Here is a 25373-nt window from a genome sequence, read left to right on the forward strand (position 1 = left end):
CAGATGCTGCTGGTCAGGGGCCAGATTTCCAGAACTACTGAGAACAGTTCATCCTTCTACTCCAGAGGCAGGCCACCAGGGGGCGCTGTGGGAGCGCCTCTGGCCTGGGCGATCCCTGCTCCCGCTGTGTTTCAAGCTGCCTGGTCCTAGCTTGCTTTTTCTTTTTCTTTCTTTCTTTCTTTTTTTTTTTTTTTTCTTTTTTGAGACGGAGTTTCGCTCTTGTTGCCCAGGCTGGAGTGCAATGGTGCGATCTTGGCCTACCGCAACCTCCGCCTCCTGGGTTAAAGCGATTCTCCTGCCTTAGCCTCCAGAGTAGCTGGGATTACAGGCATGAGCCACCATGCCCGGCCAACTTTTTATTTTTAGTAGAGACGGAGTTTCTCCATGTGGTCAGGCTGGTCTCGAACTCCCGACCTCAGGTGATCCGCCCACCTCGGCCTCCCAAAGTGTTGGGATTACAGGCATGAGCCACTGCACCAGGTCCCTAGCTCGCTCTTTTATGGGCACCAATGCACCTGGAACCCTCCTTACCTCTCATTCGCATCCTTGTCCTTGCAGGAGGACTCTAACCTTAAACTGTTATGACACAGCCTCATCTGTGACATCCAGATTTCAAAACTAGTAAAATCATAAATGAAATAAACTAGTAATGAATAAAATAGTCATGAACTGTCTTTATCGAATAAGGGACCTTTTGTTATCAAAGTGATCCATACATGCAAAAAAAGTCTAGGAATATAAAAGAGTCTTCCTGCCAAGCGTGGTGGCTCACGTCTGTAATTCCAGCACTTTGGGAGGCCAAGGCGGGCAGATCACCTGAAGTCGGGGGTTCGAGACCAGCCTGACCAACATGGAGAAACCCTGTCTCTACTAAAAATACAAAATTAGCCGGCGTGGTGGCGCATACCTTGTAATCCCAGCTACTCGGGAGGCTGAGGCAGGAGAATTGCTTGAACCCGGGAGGTGGAGGTTGCAGTAAGCCGAGATTGTGCCATTGCACTCCAGCCTGGGCAACAAGAGTGGAACTCCATCTAAAAAAAAAAAAAAAAAAAAAAAAAAGTCTTACTTTTGCATTCTTGTTCTTACATTTTGTCTGTCAGAGTCAATAGAGAATCCATTTACTTGTGAAATTAATTTCCTAACCATCTGCCATCCTTCCTCCTAACTCTGTAATTTTCTTTTTCTTTTTCTCTTTTTTGAGATGGAGTCTCACTCAGCTGCTGAGGCTGGAGTGCAGTGGCACGATCTTGGCTCACCACAACCAATATCTCCCAGGTTCAAGAGATTCTCCCCATCTCAGCCTCCCGAGTAGCTGGGATTACAGGCACCTGCCATCATGCCCGGCTAATTTTTGTATTTAGTAGAGACAGGGTTTCACTGTATTGACAAGGCTGGTCTTGAACTCCTGACCTCAGTTGATCTGCCCACCTCAGCCTCCCAAAGTGCTGGGATTACAGGCGAGAACCACCGTGCTCAGCCCTAACTCCGCAATTTTTGCAAGGTACAATGTGACCTATTTCTGCCTAAAACTAAAATACGCTTGTAATTGACAGCAAGATAAGCATAAGGTTTTGCATGACTCAGCTAGGTTAATCAAAGAGGATGGTTGCTATTTTGGGAGAAAGGAAGTTAATTAAATATGTAACTAATTTTATATTAGAGAAAACTAATATAATTAAACTGCAGTTTTGAGTGGTATGAGTCAGTATAATGATTAAAAGGAGGAGTCATGAAAAAATACAATATTTATTAACTATAGGGGGGATTGACAAATGAAGTCTTCAAAAAGTTTAGGATGGGCTTGGTTATGTGCAATCCTCATGAATTTTTTGTTTAAGTATTTAAAATGTTCAGTGAAAGCTATGTAACGACATTACAAACTTGATTTATGATTTCTAACAATCTTCCAAGTGAGGTGGAGAAATTAATGATCACGAAGGCACCTCTCTTGGCTGGAAGCAGTGGCTCACGCCTGGAATCCCAGCACTTTGGGAGGCCGAGGCGGGAGGATCACAAGGTCAAGAGATCGAGACCATCCCGGCTAACATGGTGAAACCCTGTGTCTACTAAAAATACAAAAATTACCTGGGCACAGTGGCGGGCACCTGTAATCCCAGCTACTCGGAGGCTGAGGCAGGAGAATTGCTTGAACCCAGGAGGCGGTGAGCCCAGGAGGCGGTTGCAGTGAGCCAAGATTGCAGCATTGCACTCCAGCCTGGTGACAGAGTAAGACTCTGTCTAAAAAAAAAAAAAAAAGAAAGAAAGAAAGAAAAAAGAACCTGTGGAGGAAAACAATTCTATTAGAGGGAATAAAAGGCAGAGGGAGGAACGTCATGTTATTTTGGTACAAGCAGATTTCCAAATACTTAATTAGCAAAGAGTGTTTATCAGAAATCTTTTATTTGGTATGTTTCATCACACTTCAAATTCGCAAAGACTATTGCCTTTCATCAACATCAGGATGAGGAGAGAGAAATTCTGCATGTTGCAAGGAAGAAGAAAAATAATGAGTAAGGAAGGCGCTCACAGCCAGGATGATTCTTGGCGGAAGGAAGTGGTAGCGCACAGAGGGTGGTGGGGGTGAGGAAATGGTTCCTCTCCACCCCAGGGCTCAACCCTCAGATTTGTGCTTATGTCTGGTCTCCAGTCAGGGGCAGAGAAGAACTGAAGGATCAAACAGGAAAATCTGTTGAGAGGGGCAACTGAGATCCTCAATCACAGGTTACTGTAAGGTGAAAATTGCTTGTTCTTTTTTTTTTTTCTTTGAGACCGAGTTGCTCTGTCGCCCAAGCTGGAGTGCAGTGGCACCATCTTGGCTCACTGCAACCTCCGCCTCCCGGGTTCAAGCAATTCTCCTGCCTTAGCCTACTGAGTAGCTGAGACTACAGGTGCCCGCCAGCACGCCCAGCTAATTTTTGTATTTTTAATAGAGATGGCATTTTACCATGTTAGCCAGGCTGGTCTCAAACTCCTGACCTCATGATCTGCCCACCTCGGCCTCCCAAAGTGCTGGGATTACAGGCGTGATCCACCGCGCCCAGCCTGCCTGCTCTTTCAAATGGAATCCTACAGTTGTCACCTCTGGGGTAGGTGCAGTATTGTCTTCTTTATTGTAGAGGAAAACTGGTCTTTACATGGTGTCTCAGTTTGCTTGGGCTATTGTAACAAAGTACAGCAGGTCCTAGAATAAGGTCATTTTGTTTTTATCTATTTTGAGACAGGGTTTTGCTCTGTTGCCCAGACTGAAGTGCAGTGGCACAATCATGGCTCAAGTGATCTTCCTCCGTCTCAGCCTCACAAGCAACTGGGACAACAGGCCTGTGCCGCTATTCCTGGCTAATTTTTAAAAATTATTTTTTGTAGAAACTGGAGTCTTCCTATGTTGCCCAGTCTGGTCTCAAACTCCTGGGCTCAAGCAGATCCTACTGGCTCAGCCTCCCCAAATACTAGGATTATATTCATGAGCCACCGCCCCTGGCCTCAATAGGGCTTTGTTATAAGGTCGATGAGAAAAGACTGATCCTCATCTGGGGCCACTACCTGTGTTGGGAGTCTGTCTGCATGTGCTCCCCCTGTCTGTGTGGGTTTTTTTCTGGGTGCCCTCGTTTCCTCCTTGATCCCAAGATTGTGCGCATTAGGTGAACTGATGTGTCTACAAGGTCCCAATGTGAGTGAGGGTGGGCGTGTGTGAGTGCGCCCTGCAAAGGGAGAAGTGTGTTGTAACAATTTAACTCTTGTTTATATCAATTAGCCTGTTGATTAGAAAATTGATTTTGTTATACATCATTTCACTTAAAGTCAGTTTCCAAGAACTTACTGACAATGTTAAGTGAGGGCTTTTTGTATCACAGAATGGGCAGCTTAAACAACAGAAATTTGTTTTCCCACAATTCCGGAGGCCGGAAGTCTGAGATCAAGGTGTCTGCAGTGTTGTTGTCTCCTGAGTCCTCTCTCCTTCGCTTTGCAGATGGGCGTACCTGCCCTGTGTCCTCATCTCCTCTTCTGATAAGGAACACCAGTCATACTGGATTAGGTTCCACCCTAAGGACCTCGGTTAACCTTAGTTATCTCTTTATTTTTTTTTTATTTTATTTTATTTTATTTTATTTTATTTTATTTATTTTATTTTATTTTGAGACAGAGTCTCACTCTGTCACCCAGGCTGGAGTGTAGTGGCTCACTGCAACCTCTACCTTCCGGATTCAAGCGATTCTCCTGCCTCAGCCTCCTAAGTAGCTGAGACTACAGGCATGCACCACCACACCCAGCTAATTCTTGTAGAGGCAGGGTTTCTCCATGTTGGCCAGGCTGGTTTTGAACTCCTGACCTCAGGTGATCTGCCTGCCTTGGCCTCCCAAAGTGTTGGAATTACAGGTGTGAGCCACCACGCCTGGCCCGTTATCTCTTTAAAGACCCTGCCTCCAAATACAGTCACATTCTGAGACACTGGTGGTTGGGACTTCAACACACGAATTTTGGGTGCCCAGAGGACAGAGTATTATCTGCCACAGCAAACTGACACACACGGCTTCCAGCCAGGAGGATCTTGGAGAAGCTTTTGTCAGAAAGTGAGTCCATGACTTGGCAACTGTACCATGCGTGTCCCCTCTGAAGGGGACAAAGGCCAACCAGTTATTAACGACTCATGTGGGGTGCCATTGGTTAATTAGAGTAAAGGGAGTCCAATGGTAGGTGTTCTACTTCCAAGGAACAAGACAGTGATACATTTACAATGTTTAGTAACAGCGAAATCACAGATGTTGATGGGAGGCTGATGTCTTTGGTTTTAAAATGGTAAATATGTTTCCTGAAGTATGAAAAAGCTCCTATGTAGCAAATGCTGAGAAATACCATGGTGACAGTATTTTTGTGAGCCTGTCACCACAGACAGAGCCAATGTAATAATCCATCAGGCCCCTTCACCAGCCTCATGTTCTTCTTTATTCTAAGGAAGTGAGCATGGAGAGGGCCATGGTCCAGTGTGGGAAAATAAGTCCTTTCAATGACACTTAAATTTAAATGTAATGAGCATTAAATGAGCAAATTAATTCACAGGAGCACTTGGTGCTTCTGCCTCAAAGTGGAGAAACGCATGTTTCCGGCGAAGCAGAGACACAGTGGCAGGGCGACACAGCCAGCGCTCACAGAGCATCCCTCAGGTGGGCGATCCGCAGTGCAAGGCCACCACACAGCAATGCCACCACACTGGGAGGGGCTTTGTAGCAGGGATTCTCAAAGGGCATCCTCACACAGCAGCACCGCCATCACCTGGAAACGTGTCAGAAATGCAGATTCTTGGCCAGGTGCCGTGGACCATGCTTGTAATCCCAGCATTTTGGGAGGCTGAGGCGGGAGGATCACTTGAGCCCAGGAGATCGAGGCTGCAGTGACCCGTGATTGTGACACGGCACTCCAACCTGGGCAACAGAGCTGAGATCCTGTCTCAAAAAATGCAGATTCTTGGGCCCATCCCAGATCCACTGAATCAAGAACTCTGGGTGTGGGCACAGCAATCAGTGTAGGTAGAGCAAAAACGCAAAACACACAGTTACATTTAATTTTAGATAAGTGACATCATTTTTTAGTATGAGTATGTCTCAATTATTGCATGGGACATGTTTAATACTAAAATGATTTGTTTAACTGAAATTCACCTTTAGCTGGGGTTCTGTATTTTCTTTCTTTCTTTTTTTTCTTTTCTTTTTTTTTTAAGACAGAGTCTCTCTCTGCTGCCTAGGCTGGAGTACGGTGGTGCGATCTCAGCTCACTGCAACCTCCACCTCCCAGGTTCAAGTGATTCTCCTGCCTCAGCCTCCCCAATAGTGGGAATTATAGGTGCATGCCACCACACCCGGCTAATTTTTGTATTTTTAGTAGAGACAGGGTTTCATCATCTTGGCCAGGCTGGTCTTGAACTCCTGACCTCATGATCCACCAACCTTGGCCTCCCAAAGTTCTGGGATTACAGGAATGAGTCACCGAGCCTGGCCTGGGGTTCTGTATTGTATCTGGCAGCTCTGCCTCCAGGGGATTCTGATTCATGCCGAAATTTGGGAAGCCCCAGCATGGAGGCTTTGCCTAGGTCCAAAGCCCTGTTCTGACCATTTCAATGACAAAGAAAGTGTCTGATCGTCACATTCATTTCCCTGTTACCCTCTTTACCTCCCTGTTTCCCTGTTACCCTCTTACCTCCATCCATCTTGTCTGATTCTCTCTGTTCACTCATTTACATTTCCTGTGCCTTTTCACATTCGTGACTTCTTAGTTCTGTCTGTGATTTTATAAAGATAACTCCCAAATAAAAATTGCATGGATCTACTGTTTATGGGTTGTGGCTAACTCAGCCAGAGGTTAGACTGTGCATATTTTGACACAGCAGCTTGCCCAGGTTCATAAGTGCATTTATAAGACCCTTTTGCATCAGGTTTCCTGCCTGCATATGTACATATTAAATAGGTCTAGTTACTGAGAACTATGAACTTGAAGGAAAGGTAAACTCCATGCTTAAAAATGGTAGAAGAACATGCTGTTGCATTGATTCTGGGTTGGACTCAGCTGCATGGAACTGTTGATGCGTAAACAACCTTCAATGTAGGAGGTAGAGGAAATGGTGTATTGTATTGTTATGACAGGTAATAACGAGCCACCAAGGTTAATTGGATGATTGACTGAAGGTATTCATTGGCCAAGGACCTAAGAGCATTATGTAATATTTTGCCAGCATGTTATACAGAGAAATGGAGATTAAGTATTCTCTATTCTTGGCTGGGTATGGTGGCTCACGCCTGTAATCCTAGCACTTTGGGAGCTGAAGCAGGTGGATCGATTGAGCCTAGGAGTTTGAGACCAGCTTGGTTAACATGGCAAAATGCCATCTCTACAAAAAATACAAAAATTAGCTAGGCATAGTGACACCTGTAGTCCCAGCTACTCAGGAGGCTAAGGTGGGAGGATGGCTTGAACCCAGGAGGTTGAGGCTGCAGTGAGCTGAGATCATGCCACTGCACTTCAGCTGGGCAACAAAGTGAGACCCTGTCTCAAAAAAAAATTTTTTTTTTCAAATATTCTCTATTCTTGTTAATGGCACATTTAACTACAAACAGAAAACCTTAGCCCCTAATGTCTGATGAAGGCTTTTTATTTTTATAAGCTCTGTTGGACTTGCGAAAGCTTTTTAAATTTTCTTCTTTTTAAGCAGAATCTGATCAAATATTCAACATAACAGGAAACAGTGCATTTTATGCTTACGGAGAAGAAACTGTAGCGCATCATGATTCAGGTTTTTAATACATTTCTATTTTGCAGATTGGGATTGAGACAGTTATGTTCGGTTTGGACAGTGACCTCAGCGTGATGATTATCTGCCTGGCCTTAATGTTGATTAGGGTTTTCTCATAAAGGATCATTTCAAGATCCATACAACCAAGACTTCAGGACTGTTGGCAAAATAGGGGAAAGTAAGTCACTATGGCGATGCAGACACTCAAAAACGTCTGCATCAGGAAACTACTTCATTTGGGTTTATAACGACCCCCCTTTTTTTTTTTTTTTTTTTTTGAGACGGAGTTTTGCTCTGTCACCCAGGCTGGAGTGCAGTGGTGCGATCTCAGCTCACTGCCACTTCCTCCTCCCGGGGTTCAAGCGATTCTCCTGCCTCAGCCTCCCAAGTTTACAGGCTCCCTGCTAATTTTTGTTTTGTTTTGTTTTGTTTTTTTTTTTTGAGATGGAGTCTCGCTGTGTCGCCCAGGCTGGAGTGCAGTGGCACCATCTCGACTCACTGCAAGCTCCACCTCCTAGGTTCACGCCATTCTCCTGCCTCAGCCTCCTGAGTAGCTGGGACTACAGGTGCCCGCCATGCCCAGCTAAATTTTTGTATTTTTAGCAGAGATGGGGTTTCACCGTGTTAGCCAGGATGGTCTTGATCTCCTAACCTTGTTCATCCGCCCGCCTCGGCCTCCCAAAGTGCTGGGATTACAGGCGTGAGTCACCACACCCAGTCACCTATTTTTTGTATTTTTAGTAGAGACAGGGTTTCACTATGTTGGCCAGGCTGGTCTCGAACTCCTGACTTCAGGTGATCCACCCACCTTGGCCTCTGAAAGCGCTGAGATTACCGGTGTGAGCCACCACACCTGGCTATAATGACCACTTTTTACATAGTAGTCAATATAATGTATTTGATGCATATTGATTTTTATCTTGTAGAAGCAGCAGTTAGACAAAAACATGGACAAACCCAATATAGTTGCAGAATAGAATGCGAGTGGGCAAGTCTCAGTGCTGTCAGAATTGGAGTGCTGCTGGCCAGAGCTAGGAGGGGCCGCTGTGCCGGTGACCCAACAGCAGGTGCTGATGCTCTCACACAGCCCAAGGGCAAATTAAATTGACAAAACAAGAAACGGAGTTTTGAGGTTATTATTTGAAGGTGTAAAGATAAGCAATAAAAGAATCAAAATGAACTGAGGATTTATAGAATAGTAATAAAAGGGAAACTGTAGGATTTTAAAGAATAATAATAGAGTTAACCACCAGAAAACACCACACGTGTTCCCAGCTTTAAAAGGAAAGTTTTACTTTTTTTTTTTTTTGAGTTGGAGTTTCGCTCTTGTTGCCTAGGCTGGAGTACAGTGGTGTGATCTCGGCTCACCACAACCTCCGCCTCCCGGGTTCAAGTGATTCTCCTGCCTCAGCCTCCCGAGTAGCTGGGATTACAGGCATGCACCAGCACACCCAGCCAACTTTATATTTTTAATAGAGATGGGATTTCTCCATGTTGGTCAGGCTGGTCTCGAACTTCCGACCTCAGGTGATCTGCCCGCCTCGGCCTCCCAACGTGTTGGGATTACAGGCATGAGCCACTGTGCCCTGCCTACGAAAGCTTTTCTTTACCAATATATCTGAGTGGTGGGGAGGTGGAGAGGACTGCAATTTAATTGACAATAGAAAGAGGAACAGCAGAAAAGTTTGCTTTCACTATATTTAGGAGCACTCCAAAAGGAGTGGCTCCAGGAGCCGCCAGGGGTGAGAGTTCACACATCAGCATCGTAAAAACGGGGTGGTAAGGACTTCCGGGGAAAGTACGGAAGGTTTCCAGAGGGCTTGCTTACACAGGGTTTAATCTTGGTGTGAACAGGCACCTTCAGAAGGGATGGATGGCAGCTTCATGATCAGAAACCTGGCTTTAATGAGATATGGGAAGCTCAAAAAAGGCCTTTAGGCTGGGCGCAATGGCTCACCCCTGTAATCCCAGCACTTTGGGAGGCCGAGGCAGGCAGATCCTGACTTGAGGTCAGGAATTCGAGACCAAATCTGGCCAACATGGTGAAACCCTGTCTCTACTAAAAATACAAAAATTAGCCAGGCGTGGTAGTGTGCACCTGTCATCCCAGCTTCTCGGGAGGCTGAGGCAGGAGAATCGCTTGAACCCAGGAGGCAGAGGTTGCCATGAGCCGAGATTGCACCACTGCATGCCAGCCTGAGTGACAGAGAGAGACTCCATCTCAGAAAAAAAAAAAGTCTCTAGCTGTGTCTGCTGTATCTCAGACATCTTCAGTCTAAAGCAGGGATCTCCAACTCCCAGGCCATGGACTGGAGCTTGTCTGTGGCCTGTTAGGAATGGGGCCACACAGCAGGAGGTGAATGGTGGGTGGGTGAACCAGCATTACCTGTCAGGTCAGCAGTGCCACTAGATTCTCATAGGAGGGGGAACCCTGTTGTGAACTGCACATGTGAGGGATCTAGGTTGCCTGCTCCTTGTGAGAATGTAACTAACGCCTGACGATCTGAGGTGGAACAGTTTCATCCTGAAACCGTCCCCTCACCCAACCCTGGGTTAAAAATTGTCTTCCACAAAACTGATCCCTGGTGCCAAAAAGGTTGGGGACTGCTGGTCTAAAGCAATCTTTATTCCCTCCTGGTGGGTTGTAGGTCCTTTCACTGGGAAGCTGCATTCCAGGTGGGGAGGAGCAAGGCAAAGAAAATTTTCATTGTAAACTTTTCTGTGCAAAAGTTTACAATGTGCAATTTGACTTCCTTCCATGCTTATAAATTACATCGATCAAAGAGAAAAGGGGAGAAGAGCCCCAGCCCAGCTTGACCCAGTGAGCTGTGGCTGGAAAGGAAGCTCTGGGCAGGGGCTGGGTGTGTTGGTATTGGGTTCTGTTGGGGGACAGGCCAGGGAAGCTGTGGGACAGATGATGGATGTGATGGGATGCACCAGCAGAGGCTGGCAGGGCCAGTGCATCCCTCCTACCTTCCTCCCTTCTGTGGACACTTGGGGCAAGTCGTAGGTGACTAGTGAGTTAATAAATGAGTTACCAATGAGTAATTACTGATGAGGTTTTAAGGTTGCAATTATTAATGAATTCATGAGTTATTAGAGGAGTGTTAGCTATTAATGAGATGCTCTCTAACTCCAGTTCCTATGGTTCTGTGTTCCAGCTTCTAAAAAGAATAAACTCGGAATTAATTTCCAAATGTTATGCTTTAAAATTGTATCTGTCAAACCTCACAGTTACCTCAAAGAAGACATTTTTAAAAATAAGTAGAATATTCACTGTTGGAAACAAATGCTCAGTGCCACAAAGTGAAACCAGCACTCAGGCAAGTTTTCTCAGCAAGGCAATTTACTTCTGCAGAAGGGTGCTGCTTGCATCAATCAAGATCACAGGAGCACACTGAACAAAGGAGGGAAATTGTTTTTATCCCTAACACAGTCTCTACCTCTGTGTCACTCCCCCAGGGCTGGGGTCAGACCACACATTCTAAGTTGACCTGATTGGCCATTTGTGAATACTTTTCCAAATAAGGAAGGAAAGGGAGATGTGAGTTACAGTGGTGGGACGTGCAGTTTCAACAGGAAGAATGAGTGCAGAGCGGGTAACCAAGGGAACAGATGTGAGTTAGTGATTAGAACTGGCGGGAAGATTGTTCACAGTGATTAGGGACAAGGAAGCATGGAGAACAAGGAAGTTGAGTTTGAGAACAAAGAATAAGGAAGTTAACAGGCTAAATCTTTGAAGAGGAATTTACTGTATCTTATAATTTTCCCCTTTCAATTTTTATGGTCCCTCCTCTTCAAACCTTTTTAACATGTCTTGGCTTTGCTGTTTGACTTGATCCTCTGAAAGGAAAAGCTTATCTGAATATGGTGGAGGATTGCTAAGGGAGGTTATAGTAAGTGCTGTTTCTATAAGCCTCTGTACTAGCCCACAGATACATGGTATGACACAACACCCAACAAGAATGAGTACACCTTTTATGGCTGCAAGAGAAGTAAGAATTGAGTCTGTGAGTCCTTTCCATTTACCAAACCACCTTTCTAGCCATCCTGAAAAAGGGTCATTGACTCCAGAATGTTTAGCTAATTCACTGGATAAAGCAGTAAGGCCTTGTAAGGCCCTTGGTATGCTCCCACTGGGGGCAGTATTGTTTGGGATGAAGGTACAACATTGAGTTTTGATCATAACACAAACTCCACCTTTTTTGGCTAATATCATGTCTAGGGCCATTCTGTTTTCCCAAGCCATCTGGCTAGTAGGCCCTAACTGTTTGGCTATTCCTTTGACAGCATCTCTAATGTAGTTAATAAACTGCTGCTGGTTATAAAAGATGTAATTTATCCAATCTATATTTTTATTGATAGTTACCCACCAAAATACTGATTCAAATCCTGCAGCTATCTGGTCTTGAGCTTTGAATTTGTCTAGTACTCCTGTGGGACTCCAACTGCGTCTAAATAAACTTGAGAGTCAAAAGACCCCTAAGGGGCTTCTCTTATGTTATGGTGTTGTGGCTTTTCTTTTTGTGGTTGAAGAAATGAAAGGGCGAAAGGGACAGCCAATTGGACAAAAGCATGAGTACCACTCCAGTTACTTGGCAGAGTGTCCAGTAAGGGTCCATCACAATACCACCACACATCCGCTCGAGGATGACTAAGGGCAGACTGATGGGTAAGCTCTTGGAAGGGCTTAAGCTCACTACATCCTGTTAAACTTCCAAGGAATGCCAAGTTCTCCCCTTGTCATGAAAGACATGAGGTGAAACTGACATTGGGAGACGGAAGCTGGATGGCCCTCGGGGGCTGACCTGCAGGGTGTTGAACTTCAGGATAGAGCAGAGGGACAGCTTGGCATGATTTATTGCCCCAAACTGTAGAATCCTGGAAGAGAGCTACCATACAGCCTATGCTTGGTCGACTGGAGGACCATCTGAGTGGAAAGGGGACAATCTGGGCCTCTGGCCTGCTGTGTGCACAAGCATAACAATTGCTTTTATTTAAAGTGTGGACGGAATATTTAATCCATTCCATCCAGGCATTTGCATCTTGATATCCTGTTTCAATTGCTGAAGTTTGTTTTAGGTCATTTACTTCTACAGTATCTATTTTGGTTTTATCTTTGGGTGGAGGAAGAACAGAACATTGGGGGATAGTGTAGAAGGAGATGTAGGAGGTGAAGGAATAATAGAACATATCTCAAAAGATCCAATAAGATGTGTCCCTGCTATTTTGGCTCCCATGCCATATAAGCAACTTAAAGTAGGTTTCGGGTCAGTAGACGTGGCAATGAGAATAGAAATTTGCACTGGATTACATTGGTTATACTGGCAATTGTGGGAGGTACTTCCTTTAGTGAAGCGAATGTATGGTTTTAAGGACATACAACCACCTGTTGATGAGGTCCAGCCTTGATAGTCAGTTGTCCACATAACATCATTCCACCTATGGCAGACCTGTTTTCCTGCATTTGTTAAGGAACAAGGGTCTTGATAGGGGGAGCCTTTTATCTTAAAGAGGCAGAGATACTTCTCTGAGGCTGAGAGTTGCTTTTGACTTTGGAGATCTCCACAGGGTATAACAAGACATGCATCAAAGGTAATAGTTTGGGGTGAGCTTGACCTGGTTACATTAATAATGAGGTGGTCAGCTATAGAATGAGGAAAGAAGAAGGAGTAATAGAATAGATGAAAGAGAGTTAAACTTTTCTTAGCATTAGTTTGGTAGGGTTTTCCCCTGGGATAACGGCCCCTGACTCCGGAGGTGGTGGTGCTTTCTTGACTCAGGTGTGATGGGTCCATCCTTTTTTCTGCTCTCTGGACTGCAGTTTCAGTGGTTAGGAGCAGCAGGTAAGGTCCTTCCCAGGCTGGTTCGAGTTTCTCCTCTTTCCAGCTTTTGATGAGGACATGATCCCCAGGCTGATGTTGATATACTGAGAATTTCAAGGGCAGTGCCTGTGTTAGGAGACCTTTGGTTTTAAGAAAAGAGAAAGTAGAGTCTGTCTGATGTAAGGTTTTTATTTTTACTTTTTATTTTTATAAGCTCTGTTGGACTTGAGAAAGCTTTTTAAATTTTCTTTTTTTTAAGCAGAATCTGAATATTCAATATAACAGGAAACAGTGCATTTTATGCTTAAGGAAAAGAAACTGTAGTGTATCATGATTCAGGTTTTTAATACATTTCTATTTTGCAGATTGGGATTGAGACAGTTATGTTTGGTTTGGACAGTGACCCCAGCATGATGATTATCTGCATGTCCTTAATGTTGATCAGGGTTGTTCTCATGAAAGATCATTTCAAGATCCATACAACCAAGATTTCAGGACTGTTGGCAAAATAGGGGAAAGTAAGTCACTTTGGTGATGCAGACACTCAATGTCTGCATCGGGAAACTACTTCACTTGGGTTTATAACAATTAATTTTATTTTATTGTTTTGAGACAGAGTTTTGCTCTTTCGCCCAGGCTGGAGTGCAGTGGTGAGATCTCGCCTCACTGCAACCTTTCACCCAGGCTGGAGTGCAGTGGTGAGATCTCGCCTCACTGCAACCTTTCACCCAGGCTGGAGTGCAGTGGTGAGATCTCGCCTCACTGCAACCTTTCACCCAGGCTGGAGTGCAGTGGTGCGATGTCGCCTCACTGCAACCTTTCACCCAGGCTGGAGTGCAGTGGTGCGATCTCGCCTCACTGCAACCTTTCACCCAGGCTGGAGTGCAGTGGTGCGATCTCGCCTCACTGCAACCTTTCACCCAGGCTGGAGTGCAGTGGTGCGATCTCGCCTCACTGCAACCTTTCACCCAGGCTGGAGTGCAGTGGTGCGATCTCGCCTCACTGCAACCTTTCGCCCAGGCTGGAGTGCAGTGGTGCGATCTCGCCTCACTGCAACCTTTCGCCCAGGCTGGAGTGCAGTGGTGAGATCTCGCCTCACTGCAACCTTTCACCCAGGCTGGAGTGCAGTGGTGCGATCTCGCCTCACTGTAACCTTTCGCCCAGGCTGGAGTGCAGTGGTGAGATCTCGCCTCACTGCAACCTTTCACCCAGGCTGGAGTGCAGTGGTGCAATCTCGCCTCACTGTAACCTTTCGCCCAGGCTGGAGTGCAGTGGTGAGATCTCGCCTCACTGCAACCTCTGCCTCCTGGGTTCAAGTGATTCTCCTGCCCCAGTCTCCCAAGTAGCTGAAATTACAGGCGCCAGCTACTTTTTGCATTTTTAGTAGAGACAGGGTTTCACCATATTGGCCAGGCTGGTCTCAAACTCTTGACCTCAGGTGATCCACCCGCCTTGGCCTCCAAAAGTGCTGGGATTACAGATGTGAGCCACCTGGCTTAGATGCCAGCTTAGATGATTTCTTCACGGCACGTATCATTAAAAATGTATCCCAAACACTAGACATTAAATGGGAATATCATACTCCTTGGTACCCACCTTCATCAGGTAGGGTAGAAAGGATGAATCAGACCCTGAAGAACCACTTAACCAAATTAGTTTTAGAAACTTGGTTGCCATGGATTAAATGTCTTCCTATTGCCTTGTTAAGAATCTGAACTGTCCCTCGGAAAGATATTAGCCTTTCTTCTTACGAGATGCTCTATGGATTGCCTTATTTACACTCCACCACTGACATTCCCACATTTGAAACAAAAGACCAATTTCTCGAGAATTATATACTTGGTCTCTCCTCTACTTTCTCTTTAGAAGGCCTAGGAAATGAAGGCCTAGGTCCCCTAGTTGGAAGCTTGTGTCCTTTGAACAGGGGTCTGGACCCTTTATAGTTTTTGGCCCCCTGGAGACCTTGTTTAGAAGCATATGGGTTTGGAGCCATCTGCTAGAAAGTAGATAACACGAATTTGGCCTTTTGTTTCTGCTTTTCTTCGTCTCTCCTCACATACGCTTTTTGAGCTTCTCTGAGAAGTTCACTTAGGGGTTGGTTTTCCCAATCTTCTAATTTTTGTAACTTTTAAAAAATATCTGGCCAACTTTTAGTGACAAAATGTAGCTTTAATATTCCCTGTCCAAGGAGAGTTTCCAAATTTAGGCCTGCATACTGTCTCATTTACTCCTTTAGCCTGTCGAAGAATTTCATAGGCCCATCATCTTTTTCCTGGTGTATATTAAATGCTTTAGAGAGGTTTAGGGTTCGGGGAACTGATTCTCTAATTCCTTTTATTATCATTTCCCATAGGTCTTGCCTGTTTTCTCAGTGAGCTGCATTATTATTGTCCCACTTGGGGTCTTGGGTGGGAAATTTTTTATCTGCAGTAGGACGTTTTGACCAGGAGGGTGTTCACGTTCCCAAATTGCCATAGCAGCCCTACAGATTATGCTTCTTTCTTCCCCTGAAAAGACGGTACCTCGGTTGGACATTAACTTGACCCAAGTGTATAACTGAGGTCCCAATAATTGATCAACTTGATCTGACACCCCATAAGGGTCACCTAACAATGGCTTTGGTTCCTTTTTCAAACTTAGGACTTCTGAACTAGTTAAGGGAGCATTCACAAAGCCAATAGCTCCCCCTCCTTGTGGCACCTCTTTTAAGGGGAAGAGAGTTGGGGTTGACTCCTTAGGTGTGGAGGGAAATGGGAAATTCTGGATATTCTTTTTACATTGTTATACTTCATGCTGGAGTCCTTTTAGGGAGGAGTACTTAGGCTGGGAGGGAACAGGCTCATGGGATGATGATTTCAAAGAATCAGGATTGTAAGGAGGAGGAATAATGTGAGCGGGGGAAGGATCTGGAACGGGATCCAGGACAGCAGCAGCTGCCTGAGGGTAAGGTTTAGGGGCACTGAGTAGGAGAAGATGGTCTAGGGGATCCCATGTGCTGGAGTCTTTAGGCATGGGAGCTGGCTTTCTGAGTTTTCATTTTGAGGTGCTAGATTGGGTTTTTCCCTAGTTGTCTTTCAGGGAAAGAAGAGGACAGGTCCCTGCCTCCAACAAAGAGCATAGTCCAGTTCTTCTTGAGAAACCGGACTTTTATCATTTACATATTGAATTAGAAGTTGACACATCACATCATCATTCAACCCAAGCTTTGGCCAGAAGATTGAGGGTTTGAGGACGGGTCCCTGAGTCCAAATAAAATAGCAATATGTTATCATTTGTTGCCTTTTCTTATGTTTAGTCCTCTCATTATCTTTCCAATATTTCAACATGAGACCTAGGGAACTATCAGGGAGAATATCTTTATTGCTAGCTTTATCCTTTTTACTCCCTGTCTTGCTTGGTGTATTTCCCATGTTGGGTCCCAGTTAGGCTCAATCTCTTGTATTAGAGACTTCTTACCTATTCTTCTCTGGAGGCTTGCTGATGTTCAATCTCTCATACTAAAGACTTCTTGCCTATTCTTCTCTGGAGGCTTGCTGAGGCTGAATCCCTTGTATTAGAGATTTCTTGCCTATCCTTTTGCCCCACCTGCTGGAGGCTTCTTACACCCTTCTCCCTTCACTTCATCTGCTCTGGCCACTTCCCTTGTGCAGATGTTTCGGGCCCCTCTTAGCATTGATGGCGAGTCCCCTGCTGGGACTCCCAAAGGGTCACCCTAAGACATGTGAGGTGACTACGGAACCACAGATTGGACTCACTTGCTCTGCACAGCAGTCGTGCTTGTTACTATTCGTGCATTTTAAACCTCCAGAATATCCCGACCACCAAGGAAGTACTTTGTTGCTGCTGCGACGTTTCTTACCTTAGTCTGTGCACAGTTACCTGGTCGCCATGGTGTTGCAAGCCTTTTTCTCCTCACGTTGCTGAGACTCCGGGTTTATTCGTTGCACTGGGTGGGTCCTGATCCCTCACCCTGAGGCCATCTAAACGAGGCAGTGGGATAATGTCTCCTCACGAGAGTTGACTGGAGACCCCTTAACTGGAGGAGAATGGGGATCCTGGATGAGCCCCCAGATTTGTTGGAAACAAATGCTCGGTGCCCATAAAGTGAAACCAGCACTCAGGCAAAAGTTTTCTCAGCCAGGCAACTTACTTCTGCAGACGGGTGCTGCCTGCATCACTCATGATCGCAAGAGCACACTGAACAAAGGAGGGAAAGGGTTTTTATTGCTAATGCAGTCCCTACCTCTGTGTCACTCCCCCAGGGGCTGGGGTTGGACCACACATTCTAAGTTGACCTGATTGGCTATTTGTGAATATTTCCCAAATAAGGAAGGGAAGGGGGATGTGAGTTACAGTGGCAGGACATGCAGTTTCAGTGGGAAGAATGGGTGCAGAGTGGGTAACCAAGGGAAAGATGTGAGTTATTGATTAGAATTGGCAAGAAGGTTGTTCACAGTAACTAGAGGCAAGGAGGCATGGAGAACAAGGAAGTTGAGTTTGAGAACAAAGAATAAGGAAGTTAACAGGCTAAATCTCTGAAGAGGAATTTATTGTATCTTACATTCACCATCCACCCATTGCTCAGCAGAAAGCCTGTGCTTGGCTCAGGGGTTGTGCTATAAGTGCCCACGAAGGCTCTCAGGCATTGGGACATCAGGCGGCAAGTACACATGGTAGCCCCAGGTGTGAAAATGCCCAAGGAGAACATCAAGAGAGGCCATGCTCTCAGCCACCACCTCCAGAGACGATGGTTAAAGAGAGCTGGCTCACTGGATTAGTCAGGTTTCTCCAGAGAAACAGAGATAAGATGATCTATCTATCTATCTATCTATCTATCTATCTATCTATCTATCTATCTATCTATCTACCTACCTACCTACCTACCTACCTACCTACCTATCTGAATGTAAACCAAATATAAAGTCTAAGCCTCCTAACTGACTGAATGGGTCAGTGGCCAAAGGGATTCCAAAGACATGGGAAAAACTAGTTCAGGTCATGACGGGAAGGGAGGAGGGGTCAGATGTTCCTCATTATACTCCCTCCCTTTTGGAGGTTAGAAAAACTGACCAGTATTATCATTAAAATAGAAATCCAAGACTGACAACACAGATTCTGTGTAGGAAATGAGATACCCACTCCAAACTTGGTGGTATTACGTCCCATGACAGATAACAGGCCCTAAAGGAAATCAAAGTATTTTGCTCCAAAATTTACTTTTCTTTGACACATTTTGAAATGGCCCTGTAAAGCCAGTGTGTGTGTGTGTGTGTGTGTGTGTGTGTGTGTGTGTGTGTGTGTGTGTGAAATGGAGTTTCACTCTTGTTGCCCAGGGTGGAGTGCAGTGGTGTGATCTTGGCTCACTGCAATCTCCACCTCCCAGGTTCAAGTGATTCTCCTGTCTCAGCCTTCTGAGTAGCTGGGATTACAAGCACCTGCCACCACAACTGGCTAATTTTTTGTGTTTTTAGTAGAGATGGGGTTTCATCACATTCGCCAGGCTGGTCTTGAACTCCTGACCTCAAGTGATCCACCCGCCTTGGCCTCCCAAAGTGCTGGGATTACAGGCATGAGTCACCATACCCCGCAAAGCCATTTCTTGTGGGGAAAATCTACACTCTGTAGAAAATCCACTTCCCTTTCCAGGTCTTTTCCTGATCCAGGAGAGATTTCATTAAGAGTCTGGCACCTTTTAAGGTCTGAGAAGAGACTGTTATCAGCTATTATCTCTGAAGCATGCTACCTGGAGGCTCCATCTATATAACAAGAACCTTGGCTTCTACAGCCCCCCTTATCTTAACCCCAAGCATTTCTTTCTGCTGACTTCAACCCTTCAGTCAAAGTTTAGCTCTTCCAACTAATTTCCGATCAGGAAATCTTTGAATCTGCCCTATGACCCGGAAGCATCTTGTTTCTAGATATTTTGCCTTTCCAAGCTGAACCAATGTATAGCTTACTTATATTAATTGATGTCTTTGCCTATAACTTTTGTCTCCCTAAAATGTATAAAATCAAGCTTTAATCCAACCACCTTGGGCACAGGTTCTCAGAACCACCTGAGGATCATGATCCTCACATTTGTCTCAGAATAAACTTTTCAAATATTTTACAGAATTTGGCTTTTTTCATCAGTCTATCTATCTATCTATCTATCTATCTATCTATCTATCTATCTATCTATCTATCTATGGTGAAAGGAAGATAAATCCTGGGATTTCCAAATCACTAAGCCAAAGGGAAAAGTCAAGCTTGGAACTGCATTAGGCAAATCTGCCTCCCATTTTACTCCTAAATAATGTAGCTACAAATATAAAAAAGCTACATGTCTCCCTAAAATGTATAAAACCACGTTGTACCCCAGCCACCTTGGGCACATGTCATCAGGACCTCCTGGGGCTGTGTAATGGGCACATCCTTAATCTTGGCAAAACAAACTTCCTAAATAGATTGAGAGGTTTATTTTGAGGCACTGGTTCATATGACTGTGGGGCTGGCGAGTCGGGAATGTGCAGGGCAGGTGGCAGGCTGAAAACTCAGAGAAGAGTTGAAGCTGCAGCTCGGGCCCAAAAGCAGTTTGCTGGCAGAATTCCCTCCTCCATGGGAGAGGTGAGCCTTTTTCTTAAGGCCTTCAATGGATTGCATGAGCCCTGTAGGCGAGGAATAAAATATCTTTCCTCTATCCATCTTAGGGTTCATTGGATGAGGCCCTGCAAATTAGACTAATGAAAGATGGAGAAACAGGAGAGAAACAAAGCAAAGTTTGCTGAAGTGTGCTTACACATGCGAGGACTCAGAGATGAGTCATTGAAAAGGGTGGTTAGTACTTGTACTTAGGGCCGGGCACGGTGGCTCACACCTGTAATCCCAGTACTTTGGGAGGCTGAGGTGTTACAGGAAAAGGGTCCTGATCCAGACCCCAACAGAGGGTTCTTGGATCTCACACAAGAAAGAATTCAGGGTGAGTCCATACAGTAAAGTGAAAGCAAGTTCATTAAGAAACTAAAGGAGGCCGGGTGCGGTGGCTCAAGCCTGTAATCCCAGCACTTTGGGATGATGGGTCCCGGCTTGGATGAGAAAAGGTGGGGCAGGGGTCTGAGTGCACCACAGTGAAGCAGGGAGAGGGGGCTGAAGCCACATGGTGGAGGGCCCTGAGGATGTGGGGAGTTTTTAGTATTCTGAGAGGTATGGGGATGAAATTGCTAAAGGAAAAAAATATATATTTGTGGTGTTAGGTGCCAGGGACTTCTATAAAGATCTTGTAGTTCTACATGGCAGGTGTAAAATGGGGTGCTCTGAGAAAGACTGTTTGCCCTACTTAAGAGTAAAGGCTGGATTCTAACTGCAATAGGGAAGAACAATATTAAATACGTCAAGTAGCCCTCAGTGTACACTTTTAATACAAAAGGATACCTGAACCGTCACTGATACCCTAACCACAACTTTTTTATTTTCTTTTAATTTTTTGAGAGAGTCTCGCTCTGTTACCCAGGCTGGAGTTCAGTGGCGCGATCTCAGTTCACTGCAGTCTCCGCCTTCCAGGTTCTAGCGATTCTCCTGCCTCAGCCTCCAGAGTACCTGGGATTACAGGCATGTGCCACCATGCCTGGCTAATTTTTGTATTTTTAGTAGAGACGGGGTTTCACCATGTTGGCCAGGCTAGTCTTGAGCTACTGACCTCAGGTGATCAGCCTACCTCAGCCTCCCAAAGTGCTGGGATTACAGGTGTGAGCCACCATGCCTGTCCCCTAACCACTACTTATAAACATTTTTTATGTGATGCTAAATGACATTGTATTGGCTTGCACTACAGGCTCCCATAGTACTGAGGCTGTAATAAAAAGCCAGTTTCCACTAGAACACAACTGAAGCTTTTTTTCTTTTTCTTTTCTTTTCTTTTTTCTTTTCTTTTCTTTTTTTTTTTTTTTTTTTTGACTGCCTGGAAAGTCAGTTTCACTTTTATAATGACAATCATTGCAAAAATGTCAAGAAACTTTCATCATGTTTTCTCTGGAATGTCTCATACAGCCCTTACCATTTTTTTTTTTTTTTTTTTTTGAGACAGGGTCTCTGTCGCCTAGACTGGAGTGCAGTGGCATGATTTTGGCTTACCGTAACCTCTGGCTCCCAGGCTCAAGCGATTCTCCTGCCTCAGCCCCCCCACCCCCCGCCCCCAGTAGCTGGGATTACAGGCACCTGCCACCACGTCCAGCTAATTTTTTTTTGTATTTTTAGTGGAAATGGGGTTTTACCATGTTAGACAGGATGGTCTCGATCTCCTGACCTCGAATGATCCACCCACCTCGGCCTCCCAAAGTGATGGGTTTACAGGCGTGAGCCACCGCGCCCGGCCACTGATTTTTAAGTAGCCACCAGGTAGCACTTGAAAGCAGAGAGAGAAAAAATGGACTCTCAGTGATCACAAAAGGCAGGTGGCTCAGGACCAAGGCCAGAGCTGAAATATTTATCAGGAGTCCCCTCCGAGGACTGTAAAGTAACCCTTGACGAGTTCTTGAGAAAAAGAAGCCCCAGGAAGCGCGGCTGAGTGTGAAGAGGCCCTCCCCACCCCATCTTTGGCTGTGTTTTGGTCTGTGGCCCCTGCGGGGAAGAGCTTTCAGAGGAGCCTCCTTTCTTTATCTGGAACCCAGCAGGGATTCCAAGAGGCTTGTATTCCTAGCTCTCATTACAATATGCATCTCAAACCAGCTTGAGGAGCGCAGAAGTACTGGAGAAAACAAAAGCAAACAGTAAGAGGCTGCGGGCTCTGGCAGGATGTGGATGCCCTACAGCAGTCTTTCCACTCTGCTGCCCAGGTGAGGGGGTGGTGTTGTGGGAAGTGCAGCGTGGCCTGGGGTCCAGCTGGTCTGTGCTGCTCCCCCCACCCCACCTCCCAAGAACTATATTCCCAAAACGTCTGCTTCATCCTGCTCTTTCTTCTCTGAATATGGCGATGGCTTTCAACCTAAAAGGGGTCAAGAGGACACCCAACCTAAAAAACCCAAACCGAGCAGTACACCTAATCTGTTGTTCCCCAGATGGTTTGTTTGTTTGTTTGTTGTTTGTTTTTCTTTTTGAGACAGTCTTGCTCTGTCACCCAGGCTGGAGTACAGTGGCGTGATCTCAGCTCACTGCAACTTCTGCCTCCCGAGTTCAAGACATTCTCCTGCCTCAGCCTCCCAAGTATCTGGGATCACAGCACCTGCTATCATGCCCGGCTAATTTGTATTTTTTAAACGGAGATGGGGTTTCACCATGTTGGCCAGGCTGGTCTTGAACTCCTGACCTCAAGTGATCCACTCGCCGCGACCTTCCAAAGTGCAGGCGTGAGCCACCGTGCCCAGCCCCACAAATGGTTTTGAAGGAAATGCCACCTTCTCACCTCCATTCCCCTCCTTGCTGTGGCAGCAGCTCCTCGCCTGCAGAAGCCAGCTTCCACCATGTGTTGTGACAACCTGCTCTCCTGAAAAATTATGAAGCTCACACCGGACTCTGGGTCATGCCTTCCCTGGGGGCCTGGCATGCATAAGAAAAGATAGCTCCTCACAGAGAGGGGGCTAAAGTCGGGCTCCGGTCACACCAGTGGCCTCTAAGCTTTCTGCGAAAGGGCAAGGATTATTTTTCATGGATCTTCTTAAAATTCAGGAGTTTGTCCGTCTATGAGCAGGCATTTTCATTTTCTAGCAGAAGCTAAGTGTGTAGGTAGAAAATTGAGGTACATGTCAGAAATTTCTTTTTTTTAGGACATGAAGATAGTTCAACCAAAAAAAAAAGGAAGAGAAATGAACCCACATCCTTTGCCCAGTGGCAATCTCATTGACCCAATGGAAACCAATAACTGCTTTCATTTCCTGCAGATTTACTTTCTACAGAAACATGCTTTTGTGGAGCATGCGGCAGTAGGGCAGACCCGGGGCTGTAGTAAGCACTGGTAGCGGCTTGCGGCTTGCTTGCGGGGCTTGTTGGCCCTGAGCTCCCCTGGCTGCGCTGCTGGCCGGTGGTCCCTGTGTTCCTGCAGTTAGCGCCTCAGAGTAGGAAGGCAGGTGAGGAGGCCAGCCAGAGACCTGCACATGAGGCCCTGGGTGCTGTCAAAACAAAAACTGGGCTGGGCGTGGTGGCTCACACCTGCAATCCCAGCACTTTGGGAGGCTGAGGCGGGCAGATCACCTGAGGTCAGGAGTTCGAGACCAACCTGGCAAACAGGGCGAAACCCAATCTCTACTAAAAATACAAAAATTAGCTGGGCATGGTGGCATCCTTCTGTAATCCCAGATACTTGGGAGGCTGACGTGGGAAGATTACTTGAACCCAGGAGGTGGAGATTGCAGTGAGCCAAGATCACACCACTGCACTCCAGCCTGGGCAATAGATTAAGACTCGGTCTCAAAACAAAATGAAACAAAAACTGTACCAGTTAGACAGGTATAGAAGACTTTACTCCAGGTTATGACCATGGAGGAGAGAGGGTAGAACTCAGTCTGAACTCAGCTTTGCTGAGACAAAGGGCAGAGGGCTTTTAAAGGCCTGTAGCCAGGCACAATGGCTTATGCCTGTGATCCCAGCACTTTGGGAGGGTGAGGCAGGAGGATCGCTTGAGCCCAGGAGTTTAAGACCAACCTGGGCAACATGGCAAAACCCCATCTCTATAAAAAATACAAAAATCGTCCAGGCACCATGGTGTGCACCTGTAGTCCCAGCTACTAGGGAGGCTGAGGTGGGAGGATTGCTTGAGCCCAGGAAGTGGATGCTGCAATAAGCTGAGATTGTGCCATTGCACTCCAGCCTGGGCGACAGAGCGAGACTCCATCTCAAAAAATAAATAAATAAATAAATAAATAAATAAATAACTATTAGTGGGAATGGTGGCATGCGCCTATAGTCTCAGCTACTTGGGAGGCTGAGGCAAGAGGCTTATGTGAACCCAGGAGGTTGAGGCTGCAGTGAGCCATGTTTGTGCCACTGCACTCCAGCCTGGGAGACAGAGACCCTATATCAAAAAAATAAAATAAAATAAATAAAGGCCTGCAGAGAGGAGTCTTTGGGCCATCTGTGTGTGCTAATGGGCTTTACCCAAAGGAATAGTAAACTTCTCACATCTTTAAGACAGGAAGTAGTTTTACAACTTGGAGGTTAGGCTCCTACCCTCTCACAGTCATTAGGAGATTATAGTTCAAAGAAAGGGTTTCTAGGCCATGAAGAAAGATATTTCTGGGTGGTAATGCTGGCAACAGGCCTTTAAAAACGATTTACATACACCTCAAAGGGACAGAGAAAGAACTTACAACCAGTTTTCTAAAGAAAACGTTCTAAGAAAAGATAAGTCAGGGCCCTGGAGGCAGGAAGAAGCTGTCAAGCAGAGGGCATGTTAGGACTACGTGGGCCAGCGCCCCATCCCCCACCCCAGCTGCCACAGCTGCCTCCCTGGTGGGGCTGCATCCCAGGCAGAGGCTCACTGGCCACTGGAGCCCTCTCTGTTTGGGTTTGTGTCAGGCCAGAGCTGCCCACTGGCCTTCAGGTATGACCAAGGAAGCCAGAGCCCAGTGGGAACATGACTTTGGATTGCACATTCCACCTTGTCCCCAGAGCTCCTGTTAAAGGACAATATCTTCATGACACCTGCCAAAGCTCGGTGGGGACCGTCACTGCAGGTGCAGGAGATGCTGCACTGGGGTCTTGCAGTGGGCGAGAGAGATTGAGTCCAACTCTGAACAGAGCATGGGCAGGTGGGATTTTATAGCCAAGGAGCAGGGTGGAGGTCAGTGGACGGAGAATTGCTAAGAAGTATCAGGGGTGACGGGGATTCTGGCTAAACTGACCTAATAGGATTCTCGCTGAAGACAGGCCAGGGTGACCAGATGTCACCTGAAACCGATCAGATATGGAGGGTGATCAGACATCGAGGGTGGGGGTTCTTGCCAAACTAGATCTTATAAGGCCTAGGAGAAGGTTCGGGAGCCTGACTCAAGTACGGTCAGGGCAACAATCTTTGTCGCTTCCCAGTGATCCCTTCCTGCCTCCTTCCCTCCTTGCACAGAGTCTCCTCTGAGAGAACCCAAAGTAGCTCCTGACTTTGGTCAAGGTTCTGGGCTAGACATGGGGGAAAGACTTGGGTACTCAGGGTAGGCCACCATCACCGAGAGGGAGCAGTGGCTGCCACTCATTTTGTCCAGGAGAGAAGCAATTACTGGGCTGATCACTGGCCTTTAGTGCAGAGAGCCCCAATGGTGTGCAGAGCACACCAGATATTTTCAGCTCCAGGCATAAAAAGAAGGCTG

Source organism: Rhinopithecus roxellana, chromosome 16 (genome assembly GCF_007565055.1).
Source record: "Rhinopithecus roxellana isolate Shanxi Qingling chromosome 16, ASM756505v1, whole genome shotgun sequence".
NCBI lineage: Eukaryota > Metazoa > Chordata > Mammalia > Primates > Cercopithecidae > Rhinopithecus > Rhinopithecus roxellana.